Source organism: Saccopteryx leptura, chromosome 9 (assembly GCF_036850995.1).
Source record: "Saccopteryx leptura isolate mSacLep1 chromosome 9, mSacLep1_pri_phased_curated, whole genome shotgun sequence".
NCBI classification, from domain to species: Eukaryota; Metazoa; Chordata; class Mammalia; order Chiroptera; family Emballonuridae; genus Saccopteryx; species Saccopteryx leptura.
The window spans coordinates 52,045,381-52,052,204 of NC_089511.1; positions in this window are offsets into that span (position 1 = coordinate 52,045,381).

Sequence of the window (6,824 nt, forward strand, 5' to 3'; positions counted from 1 at the left end):
AAGTAATTATTTTATTGGAGAAGCACTAGGCTGATAAGAAGACGTCTAGGAGTTTCAAGTAGAGCCATGATTCTAACACTAATATACAGAGATATGAATTTTATTTTTTCCATCTGAAAAACTATATAAGAAGATACACAAAAGTTTCTACAGAACTCTTTCACAGGCTATAACAAATCTAAAGCAAGGGGAAAAAAACTATTTAAAAACAAATAAATAAGTACTAGCAGCACACACAAGCTAGAAGGAAAAATTTTAGTAGATAAGATATGAGAAATTCCTGAAAAAGAAAAAAAGAAAAAGAAAGCAAGAAGCTAGAATGGTAGGTAGTCTGAGCCACAGGAAAAAAAACCCCCACAAAAAAAGTTACAACTCAAAACTCACAAAGGAGAGATTAGCACAGAAAGGAATGAGAAATACCAAGAGTACATAGTACACTGAAAAATACTGGCTGCAGAAGCAGGAAGTGGCCCAAGCTATGTTATTCAATGTGGCTATTTAAAAGTAAGTAAAATCTTGGCCCTGGCCGGTTGGTTCAGTGGTAGAGCATTGGCCTGGCGTGTAGAGGTCCCGGGTTCGATTCCTGGCCAGGGCACACAGGAGAAGCACCCATCTGCTTCTCCACCCCTCCCCCTCTCCTTCCTCTCTGTCTCTCTCTTCCCCTTCCGCAATGAGGCTCCATTGGAGCAAAGATGGCCCGGGCACTGGGGATGGTTCCTTGGCCACTGCCCCAGGCGCTAGAGTGGCTCTGGTCGCAACAGAGCGATGCCCCGGAGGGGCAGAGCATCGCCCCCTGGTGGGCAGAGCATCGCCCCCTGGTGGGCGTGCCGGGTGGATCCCGGTCGGGCGCATGCGAGAGTCTGTCTGACTGTCTTTCCTCGTTTCCAGCTTCAGAAAAATACAAATAAATAAATAAATAAATAAATAAATAAAAGTAAGTAAAATTTTAAAAAATTTAATTCCTGAGACACACTAGCTATTGGTTACCATATAGGTTAGGGCAGATATAGAATATTTGTAGCATCACACAAAGTTCTAGTAGAAAGCACTAATGTAGAGTATCATGGCAGAAGAAGCCGGGTATATGGTCTTCTTAAAAATTTTTATTTATTGATTTTAGAGAGAAGGGAAGGAAGACAGAGACAGAAATATCAATCTGTCTCTGTATGTGTCCTGACCAGAGATTAAACCCAAAACTTTCACATATCAAGACAATGCTCTAATCAATGGAGCTATCTGGCAAGGACATACAATATATTCTTATACTACTATGTATTTCTAGATTAAGTGAATTAAAAACTATAACTTCAACTTCACAGAATCTCTTCTAGAGAATAGAGAGAAAAGAATACCCTCCAATTTACTTTATGAGGTTGGCATAATTCTAATCCAGAATCAGACATGAATAATACAAAAAGAAAAAATATATACTAGTTCAATCTCTCTTATGAACATAGAATCAAAAACTCTAATCCTAATATTAGCAAAATTAATCAAATCATGTATACATGTTAAAAGTAGCCAACTTAGTTTTTTCTAAAAAATACAAAGAAGTCAAGGGAAATGGAAACAAAAATAAACAAATGGGATTACATCAAGCTAAAAAGCTTTTGCAGACTGAAGGAAACCATCATCATCATCAAAATGAAAGGGCAGACTTTTCATTTAAGATAACAAAGTAGGTAAATTCTGTGCTCACCTCCTCCCAGGACCACATCAGAATTACAAGAAAGTTATAGAACAACCATCAGTGAGAACCACCTGAAGATGAGCTAAACAGAATTCCTATAACTAAGGATATAAAGAAGCTATGTCAAGCCTGGTAGGAGGGGGTTTAGACACAAACAGGACAGGTCCCATACCTATGGTGTGACAATTAAAGAACAGAAGACTTTAGAATTTCCCTTTGATGAGTGAGGGGTCCCAGGCCCACACCCGACTCCTCAGGCCCCAGGCCCCAGCGCCAGGCAGAGGACTCACCATACATGTGAGTGTAAAAACCAGCCGGTATTAAGACAAAGGGCTGCTAGAGACTGGAAGCTGCTCTCAGTGGGCCCATACAGACTCACTTACGCATAAACTCACTCACTGAGCTCCAGTGCAGGGGCAGTAGTTCAAAAAGCACCAGGAACATAATGGGAGGAAGTAAGTTGACTGACTTCAGGGCACGAGTGGGAAGGTCAAGGGTCAGGGCAACTCTCTCCAGTGACAGAAGCATTGGCAGATCCTAAAAAAATACAAAATTCCAGAAAATCTGAACAGACCAATAACTACTAACAAAATAGAATTAGTAATCATAATTCCCAAAAGACCAAAATTCTGAACCTGATGGCTTCACAGGTAAATTTTACCAAACAATTAAAAAAAAGAATTTGCCTGACCTGTGGTGGCGCAGTGGATAGAGCACTGACCTGTAAATGCTGAGGTCGCTGGTTCGAAACCCTGGGCTTGCCTGGTCAAGGCACATATGGGAGTTGATGCTTCCAGCTCCTCCCCCCCTTCTCTCTCTCTGTCTCTCTCTCCTCTCTCTCCCTCTCTGTCTCTCTCTCCTCTTTAAAAATGAATAAATAAAATAAAATAAATTTTAAAAAAATAAATAAAAAAAGAATTAATTAATACTTATCCTTCTTGAACTATTCCAAAAAAATTTAATAAGAAGGAAAGCTCCCCAACTTATTTTACGAGGTCAGCATTACCCTGAAACTAAAATCAAATACAGCACAAAACCAGAAAATTATAGGCCAATATCTCTGATGAACATAGATGCAAAACTCTTCAACAAATATTAAAAAACTGAATTTAGTAATATATTAAAAAGATCATAACTATCATCGAATAGTATTTATTCTGGGGAAAATTTTGATTCAATATCTGCAAATTATTTAATATAATACAGCACATAAAAAGTAAAGGGTAAAAATCTTATGATCATATAAATTGGTACAGAGAAAGCACTAACAAAAACCAGCACCCGCCCTGGCCGGTTGGCTCAGCGGTAGAGAGTCGGCCTAGCGTGCGGAGGACCCAGGTTCGATTCCTGGCCAGGGCACACAGGAGAAGCACCCATTTGCTTCTCCACCCCTCCGCCGCGCCTTCCTCTCTGTCTCTCTCTTCCCCTCCTGCAGCCAAGGCTCCATTGGAGCAAAGATGGCCCGGGCGCTGGGAATGGCTCCTTGGCCTCTGCCTCAGGCGCTAGAGTGGCTCTGGTCGCAACATGGCGACGCCCAGGATGGGCAGAGCATCGCCCCCTGGTGGGCAGAGCGTCGCCCCCTGGTGGGCGTGCCGGGTGGATCCCGGTCGGGCGCATGCGGGAGTCTGTCTGACTGTCTCTCCCTGTTTCCAGCTTCAGAAAAATGCAAAAAAAAAAAAAAACAAAAAAAAACCCAGCACCCATTTATGATAAAAACTGTCAGCAAAGGGGGGGATAAAAGAAACATACCTGAACATAATAATAGCCATATATGACAAACCCACAGCTAACATCATACTTTATGGTAAAAGCTGAAATCTTTCTCTTAAGATCAGGAACAAGACAAGGATGATCACTTTCATCACTTTTATTCAATACCGTATTGGAAGGTCTAGCCAAAGCAATCAGACAATAAAAAGAAATAAAAGGAATCCAAGTGGGAGACAAGAAAGAAAACTGTCATTATTCTCAGGTGGCATGATACTATATCTAGAGAACCCTAAAGAACTCACCATAAGACTATTAGAACTAATAAATAAATTCAGTCAAGCAGCAGGATAAAAAATTAATATTCAGAAATAAGTTACATATTGATACTCCAATAATAAACTATGAGGAAGAGATATTAAGATAACAACCACATCTATAATGGCATAAAAAATACAATACCTAAAAATAAACTTAACAAAGAAGGTAAAAAACATGGAAATCTATAAGACACTGAAGAAAGAAATTGAAGAAGATAAAAATAAATGGCAGGTTATATGGTGCTCAAGGATAGGAAGAACTAATGTCTTTAAAATGCCAGTATTTGACAAAGCAATCTACAAATTGAATGCAATCATTCACAAATACCAATGGAATTTTTCACAAAGTTAGAACAAATAATTCTCAAATTTATATGGAATCACAAAAGACCCCAAATAACCACAACAGTCTTGGGAAAAAAGATGAAAGTTGACGTATCACACTACCTGACATCAAATTATACTACAAGATTATAGTAATCAAACAGCATGGTGTTAGCATAATAACAGACACATAGATTAAAAAACAAAACAAAACAAAAAAACACAGAATAGAGAGCCCAGAAATAAATCCACACTTATTTGGTAAATTAATCTATGATAAAGGAGGCAAGAATATACAATGAGATAAAGACAGTCTCTTTAATAAGTTCTGGGGAAATTGGAATGGTCTATACAAAAAGAAATAAAATTAGGCCACTTTTTGTACATCATATACAAAAATAATCTTAAAATGGGTTAAAGATTTAAATGTCATAACTGAAACCATATTGCTTATTTTCTATTCTAGAAAATAAGAAATAAACTCTTTGACATTAATCTTAGCAATATTTTTTGTTGTTGTTATGACTCCTAGGGCAAAGACAACAATCACAAAAATAAACAAATAGGACAACATCAAACTAAAAAGCTTTTGCACCAGAAAGGAAAGCATAAACAAAGCACTTTATATTGTGTGAAGATATTGAATTATAATTATAAGAAACGTATTAATATCATACACCAATTTTACCTATAATTTTTTTTAAACCCAAGTAGTCTCTGTACAATAATGATGTTACTCTCACAGCTTTATCCCATTTGAACCTTCTTTCATGAAATTCTAACTATAAAGAGCAGCAGATAAACATTTTCTACAGACTGGTGTAACCCTTTTTGTAAGAAACTATAATATTAAGAATTGCCAAACTCAGTCTTGCAGTTTAAATTTTGGTTTTCAGCTAGAAATGTTAAATCACAAGCAATTTCCATAAACAATCATAACAACATCTTTGTAACAAGCTAACAGGTTCATGCAAAATCCCAGTATAATACAGGGTAAAGAACAAGTAAATTTTTATTAAAATGTTTTTGCTGAACATATTATACGAAAACTCTTCCCATTGACTAGAGACTAAAAATCTCCAGAGGTGAATAATTTGATTTGTAAAATTTTAACCAAAATATTCTAAATGTTTATAACCTAATGCTAACTAGTTATCACTGAATTTGGTTACTTTTAACTGAAATATGTATCTCTAAAATCCATTTGAAATAACTTATCAAAACTAAGTAACACTTGTGTCATCCACCATTGAATCCCACTAAGAAATTATTTTCACAGATTATTGCCAGATTTGCATATTATCTTCTCACACAACTTCTGGTACCTAAAACTCTGAATTTTCTCTGAGGGCTACACAGTCTCTGAAGACAAATTATATGTTTAATGGCATTGACTGTGGTGATGGGTTCACAGATGTACAATAATCTTCCAGCACATCAAATAGTATATGTTAAATCTGTTTAGTTTTTTGTATGACTATCATACTTCAATAAAATATTGTTTAAAGAAAAAAATATATATGGTATAACATTTTATAAAATAACATTAATATAACTCACCATTTACACAATTAAAAAAACTCACTTATGTGCTAAGTAAAACATAATTTAAAATAAGAATAATTCTTATGATCATTTATGTATATTGTAAAAATCTTACCTTTTCTGTAATGTCTTCTTAAAGGTTTTTTTTGTGTGTGGTCAAATTACTAATCTGTTCTTATATATAATTTATGATTTGTATTTTATATAATAAGAGTTTAATCTCACCAGAATGAATTTTTTTAATGAATGGGACTATGTTTTACTTCTACTTTTGCCTATAGATATCCAAATTTTTGTTCATTTATATATATATATAAATTCATATATACATATATAAAAATACATAGAAGAGATTTTCCATATAGGTTCTTAATTTTCTTCTTTTTATTGATTTTAATTTATTGTGTTTACATAGATTCAAGTGTCCCACTGAATACAGCACCCCTACCCCCATGTTCCTGTCATCATCCCTTTTGCTCCCCTGCTCCCCAACGCCCTCCACCCTTCCCTCCAGGATTTGCTTTCCTGCTTTCTATAATGCTGTGTTGTGTATATAATTTCACCAATCTCTTTCCCTTCTCTGACCCCATCCTCTCATCCCTTTTCCCTCTGTCTGTTTTCCCTCTGGTCCCTTTGATCCGCCTCTGCCTCTATTCCGTTTATCAGTTCACATCGTTCATTGGATTTCTCAAATGAGTGAGGTCATATGATATTTTTCTTTCTCTGCCTGGCTTATTTCATTTAGCATAATAGTTTCCAGGTCCATCCATGTTGTTGCAAAAGGTAAGATTTCCTTCTTTTTCACACTGCATAGTATTCCATTGTGTATATGTACCACAGCTTTTTAATCCACTAGTCCACTGACCAACACTTGGACTGTTTCCAGATCTTGGATATTGTAAACAATGCAATAAACATGGGGGTGCATTTCTTCTTTTGAATCAGTGATTTGGTACTCTTAGGATATATTCCTAAAAGTGGGATGGCTGGGTCAAATGGCAGTTCCATTTTTAATTTTTTGAGGAATCTCCGTACTGTTTTCCACAGTGGCTGCACCAATCTGAATTCCCACTAGCAGTGCAGGAGAGTTTCCCTTTCTCCACATCCTTGTGGGCACTTATTGTGTGTTGTTTTGTTGATGAGCACCATTCTGACTGGTATGCGGTAGTATCCCATTGTGGTTTAAATTTTCATTTCTCTGATGATTAGTAATGTTGAACATTTTTTCATCTGCCTAT